Source organism: Notechis scutatus, chromosome Z (assembly GCF_049901735.1).
Source record: "Notechis scutatus isolate UNSWTSFEM ecotype Mainland chromosome Z, rNotScu1.2, whole genome shotgun sequence".
NCBI lineage: Eukaryota > Metazoa > Chordata > Lepidosauria > Squamata > Elapidae > Notechis > Notechis scutatus.
In genome coordinates, this window is record NC_142025.1 from 122187226 (window position 1) to 122207040 (window position 19815).

General features: G+C 51.1%; 1 non-coding gene and 1 pseudogene across 2 annotated transcripts; both read left to right on the forward strand.

Moving 5' to 3' along the window:
• The first annotated feature begins 1403 nt into the window (after positions 1-1403).
• On the forward strand, positions 1404-13984 carry LOC113430363 (eukaryotic initiation factor 4A-I-like; annotated as a pseudogene). The gene is made up of 11 exons (XR_015746006.1): positions 1404-1492; positions 2318-2366; positions 3191-3323; positions 5279-5418; positions 6275-6442; positions 9115-9224; positions 10277-10420; positions 11436-11595; positions 13039-13127; positions 13663-13742; positions 13840-13984. The product of XR_015746006.1 is annotated as a eukaryotic initiation factor 4A-I-like (transcript).
• On the forward strand, positions 8885-9006 carry LOC113430364 (small nucleolar RNA SNORD10). Its single transcript, XR_003373178.1, has one exon. It is a non-coding gene; the product is annotated as a small nucleolar RNA SNORD10 (small nucleolar RNA).
• Positions 13985-19815: the final 5831 nt, after the last annotated feature.

Consider the following 19815-nt stretch of genomic DNA (forward strand, 5'->3'; position numbering starts at 1 on the left):
ACCTACAAGGTCCCTTCCAACTCTGTCAATCTGTGTGTGTTGTGTGTGTTTGTGTGTTGGACTAATGACTTACAAGGTCCCTTCCAACTCTGTCAATCTGTGTGTGTTGTGTGTGTTTGTGTGTTGGACTAATGACTTACAAGGTCCCTTCCAACTCTGTCAATCTGTGTGTGTTGTGTGTGTTTGTGTGTTGGACTAATGACTTACAAGGTCCCTTCCAACTCTGTCAATCTGTGTGTGTTGTGTGTGTGTTGGAATAGATAACTTACAAGGTCCCTTCCAACTCTGCCAATCTGTGTGTGTGTGTGTGTGTGTGTGTTGGACTAGATGACTTACAAGGTCCCTTCCAACTGTCAATCTGTGTTGTGTGTGTGTGTGTGTGTTGGAATAGATGACCTACAAGGTCCCTTCCAACTGTCAATCTGTGTTGTGTGTGTGTGTGTGTGTTGGAATAGATGACCTACAAGGTCCCTTCCAACTCTGCCAATCTGTGTGTGTTGTGTGTGTGTGTGTGTGTTGGACTAGATGACCTACAAGGTCCTTCAATCTGTGTGTGTTGTGTGTGTGTGTGTATATGCACACACACACACACACACACACACACACACACACAGAGGCTCCAAAGGAAAGGCTTCATTTGCGGGAAACACGGTGGACTGCGCCTGGAGGGGGAGGCTCCAGGCCTTCCTGAGTTGGAGGGGGCAGATGGGGTGGCCTGGGAGGTCCCGGTCAACCCAGAAGTTGGAAGTCGGGGCGGTGGTGGTGATTTTTTTGGGGGAGCGCCCTCTGCCCATGCTCAGAGGGCGGCTTCTGTGTCCCGGTGCTTTCCTTCCGGGGAAACGTCGCAATCCGGGAATTTTGGGACGGTGGGGGTGGGGCAAGACACGCGGGCAGGCCTCCGGGTCGTGGGAATGCAACTCGCGGGCTCGGAAAATGGGGCGCGCCGCTGCCTGGCACCTTTAACGGAGGGCATCTCTCCCCCCCGTTGCTCCCGCGCCCCGCCCGGTGCACAAAGCCCGGCCCGGAAACCGCCACCGGCCCCGCCACGTGCTCCCCTGCCCGGGCCCCGAAGGCCCGCCTCCTCCCCCTCCCGTCGGCCCTCATTGGCCGGCCGAGCCTTGCGTAAGCGGCCCAACGGACGCGCGGTCTGGCCAATGGGCGGCCGGCGCTCGCCCTCCTTTCCCCCCCACCGTCCCGCTGTGACGTCCCCGCTCCCGTCTTCCCCAATCAGCGCCCGCTGGCGTCACGCCTGACGGCCGGGGCCAGCTCAGCCGAGGAGCCAAAAGGGCGTCGGAGCCAATGGCTGAGAAGCCGGTCAGGGAGATAGCTGGGCGTCGGGCCAATGAAAGGAGCGGAAGGGTGGGGCGGGGCGCAACGCGAGGACCAATGACAGTCCGGCCAGTGGGCGGAGCCCCAACGGCGGTTATAAGGAGGCGCGAGGCGGGCGGGGCTAGGACCTTTTCCACAGAATGTCTGCGAGTCAAGAGAGTCGGTGAGTGGGAGCCCCGAAGGCCGCTTCTAGGCCGCGCCGCCCGATCGCCTGCCTTCCCTCGCCCGACTCCCGCGGACGGCCTTCCCCATCCATCCCCCACCCTTCCTTCCTTCTCAAGCGCCTCGTCACGTGGCCGCTCCCGCAGGCCGTTTCAGCCCCCGCGGAGCGGTGGTCTCGCCCGCGCGGCCCATGCTGCGCGCGGCCTTTGGGCGAGACCATTTTTCTCTCCGGGGAGCTTTTTATATATATGTATATATGTATATATACGTATATATATAAATAAAATAAACTTCCGCGACCTCCTTTTTTTTTTTTTGACTGCGCCAAGGCCGCGGCCGCGATCCTTTCCTGCGGGCGGTTTTTTTCCCCTCAACCCCTTTCCGGCCTCCTTTTCCCCGTTCTCGCCGTTCGCTCCTCCTCTCCCCCCGGGAGGGGCCATTCTGGCTCTCTCTCTCCTCGTCACCCTTTTTTTTTCCTCCCCTCGGACCTTCGGACTCCCCCCCCCCAACAAGGGTCGCCCTCCCCACCCCGGGCGAGGCGGGGATGCGCGCTTCCTCCCCTTCCCCCCACACTCCACGGCGCGCGCACGCGCGATCCCGGCCGCTCCATTGTCCTGGCGCGCGGCGGCGGCGCATCCGGGCAACTCGGGGCCGCGTGACGTCACCGCGGCGGGAGGGAGGCGGGGCCGGCGGCCTTAAAAGGGAAAGGCGGAAGCGCACGTGGGCCGGGGAGGCGCCTGGCCGGCGGGGCCTCGCCCGCAGCTTCCCCATATCTTGACCCCCTCCAACCGCTTCTCTCCCTCCCTCCCTCCCTCCGCTCTTGCAGATCCCGAGACAATGGCCCCGACGGTATGGACCCCGACGGCGTCATCGAGGTGAGCCCCCTCCCCCACTTCCCTTTACCTGGAGACCCAAATGGTCCCCAAAGAAGGCCCCCCTGTTTAGGATCTGGTGCGGGAGGAGAGGGGGGGCCTCACCCACACCATTTGGGGGGGGGTTGGTTGGTTCCTGATCCCTCCCTCTCTCTCTCTCACACACACACGGGTTCCTTGCCCCCTACTTAGAATTGGAGTAATATTTGGGGAGGGGGGTCTGTAATTGCATCCAACTTTGGGGGGTTGGCAGGAAGCCTGGACCAGGCCTTGGGATTCCAGTTCCACTGAAGGATTGCACCTCACCCCCCACTTAGGAATGGCGTAATAGGAGAAGGGGCTCCATGGATTCACCCCACTTGGGGGTGGCAGGAAGCCTGGCCCGCTCCTGGGGTTACTGTGAAGGATTGTGTCTTACACACACACACACACAGATACTTTGTTCCCTACTTAGAACTGGAGTAATATGTGAACGAGGGGTTGTATCCATAATTTCATCCAACTTGGGGGTGGGGGGCAGATTGCCTGGCTCAGGCCTGGGATTTCAATTCCACTGAAGGATTCCCACCCCAAGAAAGATGCTCTCTCTCCCCCCCAATTAGTATAGTAGGAAAGGGGCTCCCTGGTTTCACCCCACTTGGAGGTGGCAGGGAGCCTGGCCTGGCCCTGATCCTATAGTCCTATGAAGCTTTATTTATATACCTGGTTTTCTGCTTAAGAAGAGTTGGTGTGTGTGTGTGGGGGTTGTCTACAGCTTCCCTTTGGGGGGGAGAGGGGAGGGGTTCCTGGGGCGCGGAGGCTGATCCTGTGCCCCCTTCTCCCCACAGAGCAACTGGAACGAGATTGTTGACAGCTTTGACGATATGAACCTGTCTGAGTCCCTCCTGCGAGGAATCTACGCTTACGGTTTTGAGAAACCCTCTGCTATCCAACAGCGAGCCATTCTCCCTTGTATCAAGGGTGAGCCTAGACAAAGACCTCCAAGCAGAGCAGAAGGAAAACCGCTTCTAGCCCGCTGGAGAAACCACAGAGAGGCCGCCTTAACAATACGCATCCTGGCCCCCAAAAGAGAACGACACACTTGCTTTACCAATAAAAGGAGAATAGTTGCAGCTCCTCAGGCTTGGCACCAAAGTGGGGGGGTGTCCCTTGGCGCTTCTCCAAGCTGGGCTTGACTTTCTGGCAGGCATTTCACGACCCAACTTAGGGAACAGCATCACTGCTACTGGGGGGGTGTTGCAGGTTTCCCAAGCCAGCCCACACTGCCTTCTAGCACGGGTGACCTTACCTAGTTCAGCTGACACAACATCTGTATGGAAATAATCTATAGGCTCACACAGCACCAGGGACTCCTGTCCATACTTGGGCCACGAAGGGAAATGTGTAAAAATTTCACACAAGTTTCTGGGGATGTTGCAAGTGTGGGGGTGGGGGGCAGTTAGGTGCATCCTGGAGAATGTTGTAGTCTAAGGGGCTTTCAAACTTGGCAAGTTTAAAGACTGGTGGACTTCAAACTCCCAGAATCCCTGAGCTAATCTGACTGGGGGAGGAATTCGGGGAGTTGAAGTCCACCAGTCTTAAAAGCTGTCAAGTTGGAAGACCCTTGATCATCCATCTCCCATCTATCAATCTTTCTCTCCCCTTCTCCATCCAGCCATCTCAAACTATTAATCTCTCACTCACTCTCTAATCTATCCACCTCTAGCTACTATCTATCATCCATCTCCCATCTATCAATCTCTCTCCATCCATCTCCAACCTATCAATCTCTCTCTATCCAATATATCCACCTCTACCTACCTATCATCTTATAGTTGTCTTGACTTTTTATAGTTATCATCTGTCTAGTTCTTTCTATCTTTCTAGTTATCTTTCTTTTCTATAATCTCTTTCTATAGTTATCTTTCTATAATCTATCATCTTTCTATAGTTATCATTCTATAGTTATCATCTATCTTCCTATAGTTACCATTTTTCTGTAGTTATCATCTCAATCATTAACAGTATCTTATCTATCTCAAGGGTCTTCAAAATTGGCAAGTTTAAGACTGGTGGACTTGCAACTCCCAGAATCCCTGAGCTAACCTGACGAGGAGGAGGAATTCTGGGAGTTGAAGTCCACCAGTCTTAAAAGCTGTCAAATTGGAAAACTCCTGATCTATCCCATCATCCATCTCCCATCCATCAGTCTCTCTAATCTATGCACCTCTACCTACCTATTTTATCTATAATTATCTTTATTTCTATAGTTATCATCTTTCTATAGTTATCTATAATCTCTCAATCATTTACAGTATCTATTGCATCTTATCTATCTCAAGGGTCTTTAAGCTTTAGGACTGGTAGACTTCCAACTGTCCCAGAATCCCTGAGCTGACCTGACTGGAGGAGGAGGAATTCTGGGAGTTGCAAGTCCACCTGTGTTGCTGTCAGGTCGGAAGGAAAACACACACACACACACACACACACCCCAATTGTAGTGAGTCCTTCCTTTCTGTTCTGGGATTTGCACCTGTCCTAAGGACGGAAGAGAAGTTACGCTGGAAGGGGAATAGTTGCTGCTCAAGCTTGCAACGGAGGGGTTTAGTTCTTGGGAGGGGGGAACTAGCTCTGCTGAGTTTTGTCCAGTTGGCAAGCCAGTCCCCCGAAACGGGGACGCATCTGGGGCCTTCCTGCCCCCTTTCCCCCCCCCCCCTGCTAATGGGCAAAGAGGCGCCCCTCCCCGTGGCTGCCCTCTTACATCTATCAGGGGGACAGGAGCCAGCCCCATTCATCCCAGGGCAGCGTCCTTCCCAGTGGCTGCTCACTGGTTCATGCTGGGGAGACACACGGAAGCGGGGCTTTTGGGCTTCTGCCTGGAGTGGGGCCAGCTGTGGCTAGCTCTGATTAACTCTGATCCCCCTTCCCTTCTCCAGGATACGATGTGATCGCCCAAGCCCAGTCTGGCACTGGGAAGACAGCCACCTTTGCCATCTCCATCTTGCAGCAGGTTGAGCTGGACCTGAAAGCAACCCAGGCCTTGGTGCTGGCCCCAACTAGGGAGCTGGCTCAGCAGGTGGGTCTCTCTCTCTCTCTCTCTCCTTTCTCCCTGTTCGTCGTTCCATTTCTTTCTTTCCTCTCTTTCTCCCTGTGTGTCTTTCTCTCCATATCTTTCTTTCCTCTTCATCTGTTGCTTTCTGTTTGTCTTTCCTTTTCTTTCTTTCCTCTTCATGTGTTTCTTTCTGTCTGTCTTTCTCTCCATTTCTTTCTTTCCTCTCTTTCTTTCTCCCTGTGTGTCTTTCTCTCCATATCTTTCTTTCCTCTCTTTCTCCCTGTTCTCTCCATTTCTTTCTTTCCTCTTTCTTTCTCCCTGTGTGTCTTTCTCTCCATTTCTTTCTTTCCTCTCTTTCTCCCTGTTCTCTCCATTTCTTTCTTTCCTCTTCATGTGCTCCTTTCTGTGTGTCTTTCTCTCCATTTCTTCCCTTTCTTCTTCCTCTCCTTCTTTCTCCCTGTTCATCTTTCTCTTCCTCCCTTTCTGTTCTTCTCTCTCCTCCCTCCCTTTCTTTTTGCCCAGCTTCCTTCCTTGAATGCACGAAAGGTCCCCAGTTGTGTCAAAAGAGCCCTTGGGAAACGGGGGGAGAGTGCGCTGGAACGCTCCATCTCAATTGCGCACCAGTTGTTGGCAACCCCCTCCACCCCCACCCCCTCCCTGCTAACTGGGCAAAGAAGAGCCTCTGGCCGTGGCGCCTTCTTATATCTAGCAGGGAGAGAGCAAGCTTGTTCCTCATTCATCCCAGCCCAGCGTCTCTCCCAGTGGCTGGTGGCTGGTTCATGCTGGGGAAACAGGGGAAGGCTTCCTGGAGGACGCCCAGCCTCCTCCTCCTCTCCCCCCACCCCATCTCTTGACGGCCTCCTCCTCCTCCTCCTCCCAGATCCAGAAGGTGGTAATGGCTCTTGGCGACTACATGGGGGCCTCCTGCCACGCCTGCATAGGAGGGACGAACGTCCGGGCCGAAGTTCAGAAGCTGCAGATGGAAGCCCCCATATCATTGTGGGGACTCCCGGGAGGGTCTTCGACATGTTGAACAGAAGATACCTGTGTGAGTGTACACTCTCTCTCTTTTTCTAAACAAGTTTTATTCCGTTTCCCACATTTTAACATCTCTCTTGAGTGAAACAGGCACGATTACAGGTTTCACCTATGACCCTAGTTACACGTTCAGTTTTTGTATCCGGTTTCTTATCTCAGCAATGCTTTTATACATTTTCTATTTTAGCGTGTTATTCCAAGTGCTTATCTCATTACTGAATTCACTTACGTTAACTTCGTAATTATTGTACTTTGGTTTAGTTTTATTGTCCTTGCACCTCCTACAATGAAATCCAACACCGTCTTCAGTGCACATCATGACCATGAAAATAAAACACAAACACACATCCTTCACCCTTCACCCATGGAACCGAAAATCCCCTGACACCAGATCAACACTGCACTATACAGCAGACTTCAACAGAGCTTCTGCCCTGGGATAGAAGCTTGTTTTTTAGCCTATTTGTCCTTGGTTTTTTTTTTTTAAATAAATTTTATTAAATTTCCAAATTTTAAAAACATAAAATAAAACTGTATACACTGTTATCAACATCAAGACATCTTTTGCATCTCCTCACATTTTTCAGCATATGTATTTACTTATTCCTTTAACTTATTCTTTTATCCTTACATGTCAATCTTCTCCATGGTATATTTATATATTCCCACATTCTTTTCCTAATTGCCATTTTATTTTCTTTTTATTTCTAACCCACTCATACCAGGCATCCCAGCCCTATAATAAATTGAATCTTCGTCCCTGTTTTTATTTTCCTGTACCATCTGCCAGATAGTAATAGTTCAAAAAATGGGGGTTGTTGAGGATGAGATGGATCTTTAAGGAGGTTTTGAACTTTCTTAAGGCAACGGGAGCTGTGAAGCTCTTCCAAAGAGGGGAGAGGGCAACCCGTGATCTTCTGGGCAGTGACATTAACCCTCTGGAGGGCTGTCCTATCTGCCACTGTGCAATTGGCAAACCATACAGAAATGCAGTATGTTAAAATGCTCTCTCTGGTGCAGCGGTAGAAGGTCACCAGCAGTTTTTCATTTCAGTTGTTTTCTGAGAAGCCTCAGGTAGTATAATCTCTGCTGGGCCCTTTTGGTCAGGGCTGCAATGCGAGCACCCCCAGGTCAGGTCCTCTTTTAGGGTAACATCCAGAAACTTAAAACTGGCCACTTGCTCCCCTCGGTCTCCCTTGATAGTATTTTTAGTACTTTTAATTGTCACATTTGTATATTTCATCTTAAATTCTAGTTAAAAAACCTTCTAGCACAAAAGATCTGTAACCAACTGACACACTATGTATATAAAATGGAAGGTGGTTTTATGTTTTATTTGTATATGTTTGTCTTTCAAAAATAAAAACTTAAAAAAGACCATTTCTATAAATTGGTTCCCCCCCTTGAAATCTCAATATAAGTGCGCTACCTTTAAGTTACATATTCATTCATTTTAAATCCCATTAAACATTTAGCATTATTACCTAAAACATTAAACTCAATAATCCCTTTAAGACTACATAGCATATATAAGTCCGATTCTGCATGGTTTTCCCCCCCTTTTTAATTTCATTGAATTTTTCAAAAAGGACATATTAATCTTCTCATTAAGAGTCCACTCTTAATGGGGGCACAGGGAGATACTGGGGGTTTCTTCCCCCATTTCGCCCTACACACACACACAAGGCTCCGAGACACGACACGAGAGCCTTGCCTTGGGCCGCTCGTTTCCCAGGGCTCTTCCTTGGTGGGTGTGTCTCACCTGCCATCATGAACACGACTTTGGGCAGGGCTGGGTGGGAGGGGAACCAAATTCGAAGTGACCCTCCTGAAAAACATCTTGTTTGAATTTGATTTTGGACGTGTTTTGGGGGAGGAGGCGGTGTGGACAGCGATGGGACGCAGCTAAGGGAGGGAAAGGGTAGGCTTGGGTGGGTGGGGAATTTTCAGTTCTGGCTGTGCACACCTGTATGGGTAGTCCTTGAATAGAATAGAAAATAGAATAGAATAATGGAATGCAGAATAGAAATAGAATACTTTTTATTGGCCAAGTGTGAGTGGACACACAAGGAATTTGTCTTGGTGGAAATACTCTCAGTGTACGTAAAAAGAAAAGGTACATTCGTCAGGAGTCGAGAGTTACGCCCACAGTGGAGCTTGAGGACCATTATATAACTCAGGCCTTTTGTTAAAGTGTGGTTCTCCTTTCTCCTCTCCCCCCCTCCCCAATTTTATGACCCTTTCTTGCCTTGGTTGTTAGGCGAGTCCGTGCCCTTGATAAGATAGTAACCAGATTTCAGGGAATCCGGCTTTTTGCCCCATGGACTTCGTGATTCCGTGACTTCAAACGGTCCCTAAGGGGAACGTTGTAAGTCGAAGGACTGCCAGTCTGTGCTCTTGCCTTCCGCCTGGCTGCCCTCCTCTTCCTCCTCCTCCTCCTGCTGCTGCTGCTGTTCCATGATGATTCTCCCATGCGTGTCATCTGACCCCCCCCATTTATCCTCCCCCCTGGCCTGCGTTCTGCTGGGCAGGGGGGGAGGAATCCCAAGGGGAAAGTGATCATACCTGGATAACATCCCTGAGACCAGCAGCTTCCTCCTCCTCGTCTTCCTCCTCCTCCTCCTCCTCCTGCTCAGCTTCCTCCTGCCTGATTTTTCTTTCCTTCCCCCTTTCTTTCCACAGCACCCAAGTTCATCAAGATGTTTGTGCTGGACGAAGCCGACGAGATGTTGAGCCGAGGCTTCAAGGACCAGATTTACGATATATTCCAGAAGCTGAGCGGCAACACGCAGGTGTGAAGGCCCCTCCTGAGGGCCACCTGTGCAAATCCAGCCCGTTGGACTTGTCTCATTATTTGGGGAGGAGGGCGGGGGGCTGCTCTAGGGCGGCCATCTTCTGGGAGAGGGGGTGGGTCTCTAACCTCAGCAACTCCCAGAATTGATGAGCCGCATCCTGGGCAAAACCAAGATTTTATTAAAGGGTCTTCCCCTCTCCAAAGGGGGAGAGGGTCTTTCACCAGGCCCACTTCACATTGCCCTGTTCAGAATCCATTGTAACAAAGAGTTGAAAGGGATCTTGGAGGTCTTTCTAGTCCAGGGGTCCCCAACCTTGGCTCCCAGAATTCCCCCCCAGCCAGCTTCGCTAAGACTTCCAACTCTATCCCTGCTTTACACCCTTGTCATCCCTTCCTCTGCAGTCTCTCCACTCTAGGGCAGAAGTCTCCAACCTTGGCAACTTTAAGACTTGGGGATTCCCAACGCCCAGAATTCCCCCAAGCCAGCTTCGCTAAGACTTCCAACTCTCCAGGCCTGCTTTACTCCCTTGTCATCCCTTCCTCTGCAATCTAGACCAGGGGTCTCCAAACTTGGCCACTTTAAGCCTGGTGGACTTCGACTCCCAGAATTCCCCATTCAAAACCATACTTGTTTCCCCCCCCCCTCCTATTCCCTAGAGTGGAGCGATTGCAGAGGAAGGGATGACAAAGAGAGGAAGCAGGCAGAGAGAGTTGAAGTCTTAGCGAAGCTGGCTGGGGGAATTCTGGGAATCGGAGTCCTCCAGACTCAAAGCTGGAGACCCCTGTTCCTAGTCCAAGCAGGAAACTCTTATAGAGGGAGAGGAGGGGGTGTCTCCAGCCTTGCCAGCTTTTTTAAGATGTCTGGACGTCACCTCCCAGAATTCAGAGAGTTGAGAAATCCACAAATGTTTATAAAAAGGATGAATCTCGGATGGAGGCGTTTTCAGGAAGCAAAAAGGGCTGGCTGGGGAGGCGGGGGGTGTTTAAGGGCTTTTGGCTAAAGCAGGCAAGAAGCTTGAGCTCTCCTCTCTCCCCCCCCCAACACTTAAGGTGGTCCTCTTGTCTGCCACCATGCCGATGGATGTGCTGGAAGTAACCAAGAAATTCATGAGAGACCCCATCCGTATCCTAGTGAAGAAAGAAGAGCTGACTCTGGAGGGGATCCGGCAGTTCTATATTAACGTGGAGAGGGAGGTGAGTAGTGCGCAAGGAGGGTTTTGTGGAGTGGAGGGAGGGGGGCTTCACACTGTGGTTATTTCAGGAGCTTCTGACTGGGCTCACACACACACACACACACACACACACACACACAGTGGTGTACAAAAGCCCCTTGAGCCAACCTCCTTCCCCTTTGGAATCCAGCTGGTTGCAAAAAAAACAAAAACCCCTTTTTAAAAATAATTATTATTTCGACGGCTGGGAGTTCTAGGCCTTCCCAGCCCGTAATGAGTCCCAAACAGTTTAGGAATAGCCTGTGCCAAAATCCTTTGGGAGAAGGCTGATCGGCACCCACCTTAATCTCCCTCGAAATGCTGCCGCCAACTATAAAGGGCCCCCATTCGCTGGACGAGTCCAAGAGGAGCGCAAAGTCCACACAGAGCTTCAAGAGTTTCAAACGGACCCGGAGCGAACGGAAGTTGCTTCCTGCAAAGGCTCCTGTCCCTTTGCTCCTCCTTTTATGTCTTACGGGGGGGGGGGAATCCCCTCCCAGCCTGACTTCCCCAGTCGCCCCTTTTGTCTTAACCGTTCTTGCCTTCTGGCAGCTCTGTGCATGTGCGCCCTAGGAAAACAGGCTCCCGCTGTTCCTTTTCCTTGCTGCTCTCGGATTCTAGAGGCTCTCTTTGACATTCGTTTTCTTGCAGATGTCTCGTGATCCAAACTAGGAACATCCTCAGTGCCACTGCACTGAGGATGTTCCCTAGTTGGGTCATGAGACGTCTGCGAAACACACCCCCCCAAAAAAAAGCTCTGAGAGCACCAAGGACCCCATCCCTTCATTCTCCCACCTCCTCCTCTTCCCAACCCTTCCCTTCTAGCACTGAGGATGCCCCTAGCCGGGTCACGAGATGCCTGCAAGGCGGCCCAGCCCTTAAGGACCAACCCCCACAAGTTGAACACCGCCGCCTGCCCCCCCCAGCTGCCAAAACTCTTAATTCCCTCCCTTAATTCTCTCACCACCACCACCTCCTCCTCCTCTTCCTCTTGCAAGGAGTGGAAGCTGGACACCCTCTGCGATCTCTACGAGACCTTGACCATCACCCAGGCGGTTATCTTCATCAACACCCGGAGGAAGGTGGACTGGCTGACGGAGAAGATGCACGCCCGGGACTTCACCGTTTCAGCCATGGTGGGTGTGGAAGGGGCCGCCTGTCTTTGGTGGCCCGGAAGGGAGTGGGCGGGGGCGGAGTGGGGGGAGAGAGAGAACGATAGAGAAACAGAGAGAGAGGGAAAGCGAGAAAAAGAAATAGAAAGAGAGAAAGAAAGAAAGAAAAAAAGAAAGAGAAAGAGAAAGGGAAAGAGAAAAAATAAAGAAATAGAGAGAAAGAAAAATAGAAGGAAAAAGAGAAATAGATGGAATGAGAGAAAGAAAGAAAAAGAACTAGAAAGAAAGAAAAATAGAGAAAAATAAAATAGAAAGGGAAAGAAAAAATAGAAAGAGAAAGAAAGAAATAGAAAAAGATGGAGAGAAAGAGAAATAGAGAAAGAAAAAAATAGAAAGATAGGAAGAGAAAGAAAGAAACAGTGAAAGAAAAATAGAAAGAGAGAGAAAAAAAGAAAGAAATACAGGGTGGGTGGGGGGCAGACTGTTTCCCCTTGAACTTAGGAGAAATGGGCACTTCAAAGGAATTCTGGGTGGAAAAAAGGAAGACAGCCAGGCGATATATATATATATATATATATATATATATATCTTTTCTGGGAACGTAGTTGAGAAAAGTTTCCCAGGAAGTTCCTTTCAGAGCTGGGGTTTTTTTTATGTCCCCCTCCCCCTTTTCCCTTCTCCTCTTGCTATCTCTCCCAAGAGGGAGGGGGGGACAGGTTTCCCAGGCCCCCAGTTGTATACACAGATTCAAGGCAAGATATTCAGGGGCCATCAAGAAGGGTTTGCTTGTACCCACTCGCTCCTTTCTTCTTCTTCTTCTTCTCCCACTGAGGAATGAGAGAGAGAGACCCAGGTTCTCCTTGCATGAATTAGGGGAGGAAAGACCCTCGTTAACAGACCTGGTTAGCTTAGCCGTAGCCCTTAGTGCTTCCCAGCCCTCCCTCAGCGGTTTACAGAGTCAGCCTCCTCCTCCTCCCCCAAAACAATCTGGCTCCTCATTTGACCCAGCCGCCTCGGAGGGAAGGAGGGAAGGAAGGCCGAGTCTACCTTGAGCTGGTTCGGTTCGGACTCCTGGCTGTGGGCAGAATTAACCTACAATACTGCATTCCAACCACCATGCCACTACAGATGCCTTTCTTTTCCTTCCTTCCTTTCCTTTCCTTCCTTCCCTCCCTTCTTCCTTCCCTTCCTTCCTAAGCAATAGCCCTTAGGCTTCTATCCCGCTTCCCAGCCCTCTCTAAGCGGTTTACAGAGTCAGCCCCCCCAAAACAATCTGGGTCCTCATTTGACCCTCGGAAGGAAGGGAGGGAAAGCCGAGTCCACCTTGAAGGCTGGTGGGATTCGAACGGCCAAATTGCAGGGCAGCTGGCAGTCAGCCGGGGTAGGAGCCCTGCAGTCCCGCCCTCTGACAGGTGCGCCCCCGAGGCTCGTCCCGGTCTTCGGAGGGAGGAGCTAACCTCCTTTTGGGGTCTCTTTGCCTGCCCACCAGCACGGGACATGGACCAGAAGGAGCGTGACGTCATCATGCGAGAGTTCCGCTCCGGATCCAGCCGCGTCCTCATCACCACCGACTTGCTGGTAAGTGCCGGGTGGAGGGGTTTCCCCTCCTCCTCCCCTCCCTCCTTCCTTCCCCTTCCTTCCTTCCCTTCCCTTCCTTCCTTTCCTTCCTTTCCTTCCTTTCCTTCCTTCCCTTTCCTTCCTTCCCTTCCTCCCCTCCCTTCCTTCCTCCCTCCCTTCCTTTCCTTCCTTCCCCTCCTTCCTTTCCTTCCTTCTCTTCCTTCCTTCCCTTCCCTTCCTCCCTCCCTCCTCCCCTCCCTCCTTCCTTCCCTTCCCCAGGAAGATTCCCTCTCTGCCTGGCCTGCGGTGCCAGTGGCGGATTGTAGCTCCTGGGCAGAAGAACGGGTGGCCGGAGCTGCTTTGACTCCACGGCCGGCATCGTCCCCACTGAGGTGTCCGGTCACTTTGTAGCAGCGCACAGTGGTTCTTTCTCTGGGGCATGGCGACGGTCGTAACTAGGACCCCCTGGATTTTGCTAATTTTTGGGTGGGTGGGGGCTGGCAAAGGCCCTTCTTGGCTCCTGTTGCTGAAAGCGGCTGCCTCAATTCCCCTGCAGGCCCGAGGCATCGACGTCCAGCAAGTCTCCCTGGTCATCAACTACGACCTCCCCACCAACCGCGAGAACTACATCCACCGGTCAGTGAGGGCTCCTCAAAGGGCGGGGGGAGGGAGGGGGCTCTCCTGTCCTTTCTTGCCCGCTCTCAACTCCTCTCTCCCATTCTCCTCCCCCCAGGATCGGCCGAGGCGGACGTTTCGGCCGCAAGGGCGTGGCCATCAACATGGTGACGGAAGAGGACAAGCGCACCCTTCGCGACATCGAGACTTTCTACAACACGGCCATCGAGGAGATGCCGGTCAACGTGGCCGACCTGATCTGAGTCTCGGCCCGCGGCCGAGAGAGAAAGAGATGCCGGGGGAGGTCGCTGTGCCCGGGACACCCTCCCGTTCCCTCCCTCCCCCACCCACCCACCCCACCCCCAAAAAAATTTAGAGGCACAGTATTCTCCCATTCCTGCCTTTTGGGTTGGTTTTTTTTTTTTTTCCTCCTTTTCTATTTTCGAGGGTCCTTTTTATTTTTATTTTTATTTTGGTTTAATTATTTTGGCCTTTTGAATAAATGTCACTTTTTGGGAGGTTTATTATTTTTTATTTTTTGAGGGGGGAGGCAGAACGGAAAAAAAATCTTTGGTGTTTTGCTCCAGGTGCTCTGGCTGTGTCTTGTTCAACCTCTCTCCTCTTTCTTTCCCCCCCCCTCCAAAAAAGAGAAAAAAAAAACACCTTTGTGTCCTCATTTTGTAGGTCCCCCCCCATTTTCTCCCCCCCGTAAACGCCATAACCAGTGGTATCCTTTCTTCTTCTTCTTTTTTTTTTTTTTCTTCTTCTTCCCCCAGGAAAATTAAAAGTAACAAAAAAAACACTTAATTTTGTACGGTGGTTATAAGTAGTTTTGGGGTTTTTTTTTTTTTGGGACGGAGGGGGGAATTAACAAACCTTTTCGGCGAGAATCATGGTGCTAAAACGGAGGATGAACTAAAAAGCTTGAGAATCTTTTGAAAAAAAAAAAAAAAAAACCTACCTCAAAACAGGTCATGGGTTTTTCTCTCTCTCTCTGGTTAGGACTCCAGATTTAATAACAAAAAATAATGATAATTCCTGGCTGAGGTCTGGGAGGTTGGAGTCGCTTGGGTCTGTCTTGAGGAATTCTGGGAGTTGGGTATATGGGTCTTGGGGATGCCTTCCTGGCTGAGGAATTCTGGGAGTTGGAGTCTATGGGTCTTAAGGATTCCTTCCTGGCTGAGGAATTCTGGGAGTTGGAGTCTATGGGTCTTAAGGATTCCTTCCTGGCTGAGGAATTCTGGGAGTTGGAGTCCTTGGGTCTTAAGGATTCCTTCCTGGCTGAGGAATTCTGGGAGTTGGAGTCCTTGGGTCTTAAGGATTCCTTCCTGGCTGAGGAATTCTGGGAGTTGGAGTCCATGGGTCTTAAGTCTTCCTTCCTGGCTGAGGAATTCTGGGGGTTGGAGTCTATGGGTCTTAAGGATTCCTTCCTGGCTGAGGAATTCTGGGAGTTGGAGTCCATGGGTCTTAAGGATTCCTTCCTGGCTGAGGAATTCTGGGAGTTGGAGTCTATGGGTCTTAAGGATTCCTTCCTGGCTGAGGAATTCTGGGAGTTGGAGTCCATGGGTCTTAAGGATTCCTTCCTGGCTGAGGAATTCTGGGAGTTGGAGTCCATGGGTCTTAAGGCTTCCTTCCTGGCTGAGGAATTCTGGGAGTTGGAGTCTATGGGTCTTAAGGATTCCTTCCTGGCTGAGGAATTCTGGGGGTTGGAGTCCATGGGTCTTAAGGATTCCTTCCTGGCTGAGGAATTCTGGGAGTTGGAGTCCATGGGTCTTAGGATTCCTTCCTGGCTGAGGAATTCTGGGAGTTGGAGTCATGGGTCTTAAGGATTCCTTCCTGGCTGAGGAATTCTGGGAGTTGGAGTCTATGGGTCTTAAGGATTCCTTCCTGGCTGAGGAATTCTGGGAGTTGGAGTCCATGGGTCTTAAGGATTCCTTCCTGGCTGAGGAATTCTGGGAGTTGGAGTCTATGGGTCTTAAGGATTCCTTCCTGGCTGAGGAATTCTGGGGGTTGGAGTCCATGGGTCTTAAGGATTCCTTCCTGGCTGAGGAATTCTGGGAGTTGGAGTCCATGGGTCTTAAGTCTTCCTTCCTGGCTGAGGAATTCTGGGGGTTGGAGTCTATGGGTCTTAAGGCTTCCTTCCTGGCTGAGGAATTCTGGGGGTTGGAGTCTATGGGTCTTAAGGATTTCTTCCTGGCTGAGGAATTCTGGGAGTTGGAGTCCTTGGGTCTTAAGGCTTCCTTCCTGACTGAGGAATTCTGGGGGTTGGAGTCTATGGGTCTTAAGGATGCCTTCCTGGCTGAGGAATTCTGGGAGTTGGAGTCCTTGGGTCTTAAGGATTCCTTCCTGGCTGAGGAATTCTGGGAGTTGGAGTCCATGGGTCTTAAGGCTTCCTTCCTGGCTGAGGAATTCTGGGAGTTGGAGTCCTTGGGTCTTAAGGATTCCTTCCTGGCTGAGGAATTCTGGGAGTTGGAGTCCATGGGTCTTAAGGATTCCTTCCTGGCTGAGGAATTCTGGGAGTTGGAGTCCATGGGTCTTAAGGATTCCTTCCTGGCTGAGGAATTCTGGGAGTTGGAGTCCTTGGGTCTTAAGGATTCCTTCCTGGCTGAGGAATTCTGGGAGTTGGAGTCTATGGGTCTTAAGGATTCCTTCCTGGCTGAGGAATTCTGGGAGTTGGAGTCTATGGGTCTTAAGGATTCCTTCCTGGCTGAGGAATTCTGGGAGTTGGAGTCCATGGGTCTTAAGGATTCCTTCCTGGCTGAGGAATTCTGGGAGTTGGAGTCTATGGGTCTTAAGGATTCCTTCCTGGCTGAGGAATTCTGGGAGTTGGAGTCCATGGGTCTTAAGGTTCCTTCCTGGCTGAGGAATTCTGGGAGTTGGAGTCCATGGGTCTTAAGGATTCCTTCCTGGCTGAGGAATTCTGGGAGTTGGAGTCCATGGGTCTTAAGGATTCCTTCCTGGCTGAGGAATTCTGGGAGTTGGAGTCCATGGGTCTTAAGGATTCCTTCCTGGCTGAGGAATTCTGGGAGTTGGAGTCCTTGGGTCTTAAGGATTCCTTCCTGGCTGAGGAATTCTGGGAGTTGGAGTCCTTGGGTCTTAAGGATTCCTTCCTGGCTGAGGAATTATGGGAGTTGGAGTCCATGGGTCTTAAGGATTCCTTCCTGGCTGAGGAATTCTGGGAGTTGGAGTCCATGGGTCTTAAGGATTCCTTCCTGGCTGAGGAATTCTGGGAGTTGGAGTCCATGGGTCTTAAGGATTCCTTCCTGGCTGAGGAATTCTGGGAGTTGGAGTCTATGGGTCTTAAGGATTTCTTCCTGGCTGAGGAATTCTGGGAGTTGGAGTCCATGGGTCTTAAGGATTCCTTCCTGGCTGAGGAATTCTGGGAGTTGGAGTCTATGGGTCTTAGGATTCCTTCCTGGCTGAGGAATTCTGGGAGTTGGAGTCCATGGGTCTTAAGGATTCCTTCCTGGCTGAGGAATTCTGGGAGTTGGAGTCCATGGGTCTTAAGGATTCCTTCCTGGCTGAGGAATTCTGGGAGTTGGAGTCCTATGGGTCTTAAGGATTCCTTCCTGGCTGAGGAATTCTGGGAGTTGGAGTCCTTGGGTCTTAGGATGCCTTCCTGGCTGGGAGGAATTCTGGGGTTGGAGTCCATGGGTCTTAAGTCTTCCTTCCTGGCTGAGGAATTCTGGGGGTTGGAGTCCTTGGGTCTTAAGGATTCCTTCCTGGCTGAGGAATTCTGGGAGTTGGAGTCCATGGGTCTTAAGGATTCCTTCCTGGCTGAGGAATTCTGGGAGTTGGAGTCTATGGGTCTTAAGGATTCCTTCCTGGCTGAGGAATTCTGGGAGTTGGAGTCTATGGGTCTTAAGGATTCCTTCCTGGCTGAGGAATTCTGGGGTTGGAGTCCATGGGTCTTAAGGATTCCTTCCTGGCTGAGGAATTCTGGGGGTTGGAGTCTATGGGTCTTAAGGATTCCTTCCTGGCTGAGGAATTCTGGGAGTTGGAGTCTATGGGTCTTAAGGTTCCTTCCTGGCTGAGGAATTCTGGGAGTTGGAGTCTATGGGTCTTAAGTCTTCCTTCCTGGCTGAGGAATTCTGGGAGTTGGAGTCCTTGGGTCTTAAGGATTCCTTCCTGGCTGAGGAATTCTGGGAGTTGGAGTCCTTGGGTCTTAAGGATTCCTTCCTGGCTGAGGAATTCTGGGGGTTGGAGTCTATGGGTCTTTAGGATGCCCTCCTGGCTGGAGAATAGTGGAAGTTGGAGTCCTTGGGTCTTATGGATGCCTTCCTGGCTGGCAGATTCTGGGGGTTGGAGTCCATGGGTCTTAAGGATTCCTTCCTGGCTGAGGAATTCTGGGAGTTGGAGTCTATGGGTCTTAAGGATTCCTTCCTGGCTGAGGAATTCTGGGAGTTGGAGTCCATGGGTCTTAAGGATTCCTTCCTGGCTGAGGAATTCTGGGAGTTGGAGTCTATGGGTCTTAAGGATTCCTTCCTGGCTGAGAATTCTGGGAGTTGGAGTCTATGGGTCTTAAGGATTCCTTCCTGGCTGAGGAATTCTGGGAGTTGGAGTCCATGGGTCTTAAGGATTCCTTCCTGGCTGAGGAATTCTGGGAGTTGGAGTCCTTGGGTCTTAAGGATTCCTTCCTGGCTGAGGAATTATGGGAGTTGGAGTCCATGGGTCTTAAGTCTTCCTTCCTGGCTGAGGAATTCTGGGGGTTGGAGTCTATGGGTCTTAAGGATTCCTTCCTGGCTGAGGAATTCTGGGAGTTGGAGTCCAGGGGTTCTTAAGGATTCCTTCCTGGCTGAGGAATTCTGGGAGTTGGAGTCCATGGGTCTTAAGGTCTTCCTTCCTGGCTGAGGAATTCTGGGAGTTGGAGTCTATGGGTCTTAAGGATTCCTTCCTGGCTGAGGAATTCTGGGAGTTGGAGTCCATGGGTCTTAAGGATTCCTTCCTGGCTGAGGAATTCTGGGAGTTGGAGTCCTATGGGTCTTAAGGATTCCTTCCTGGCTGGAGAATAGTGGAAGTTGGAGTCCGTAGGTCTTAAGGATTCCTTCCTGGCTGAGGAATTCTGGGGGTTGGAGTCTATGGGTCTTAAGGATTCCTTCCTGGCTGAGGAATTCTGGGAGTTGGAGTCTATGGGTCTTAAGGATTCCTTCCTGGCTGAGGAATTCTGGGAGTTGGAGTCCATGGGTCTTAAGGATGCCTTCCTGGCTGAGAATTCTGGGAGTTGGAGTCCATGGGTCTTAAGGATTCCTTCCTGGCTGAGGAATTCTGGGGGTTGGAGTCTATGGGTCTTAAGGATTCCTTCCTGGCTGAGGAATTCTGGGAGTTGGAGTCCATGGGTCTTAAGGATTCCTTCCTGGCTGAGGAATTCTGGGAGTTGGAGTCCATGGGTCTTAAGGCTTCCTTCCTGGCTGAGGAATTCTGGGGGTTGGAGTCCTATGGGTCTTAAGGATTCCTTCCTGGCTGAGGAATTCTGGGAGTTGGAGTCCATGGGTCTTAAGGCTTCCTTCCTGGCTGAGGAATTCTGGGAGTTGGAGTCCAGGGGTCTTAAGGATTCCTTCCTGACTGAGGAATTCTGGGAGTTGGAGTCATGGGTCTTAAGGATTCCTTCCTGGCTGAGGAATTCTGGGAGTTGGAGTCCATGGGTCTTAAGGATTCCTTCCTGGCTGAGGAATTCTGGGAGTTGGAGTCCTTGGGTCTTAAGGATTCCTTCCTGGCTGAGGAATTCTGGGAGTTGGAGTCCTTGGGTCTTAAGGATTCCTTCCTGGCTGAGGAATTCTGGGAGTTGGAGTCTATGGGTCTTAAGGATTCCTTCCTGGCTGAGGAATTCTGGGAGTTGGAGTCCTGGGTCTTAAGGATTCCTTCCTGGCTGAGGAATTCTGGGAGTTGGAGTCCTATGGGTCTTAAGGATTCCTTCCTGGCTGAGGAATTCTGGGAGTTGGAGTCCATGGTCTTAAGCTTCCTTCCTGGCTGAGGAATTCTGGGAGTTGGAGTCCTTGGGTCTTAAGGATTCCTTCCTGGCTGAGGAATTCTGGGAGTTGGAGTCCATGGGTCTTAAGGATTCCTTCCTGGCTGAGGAATTCTGGGAGTTGGAGTC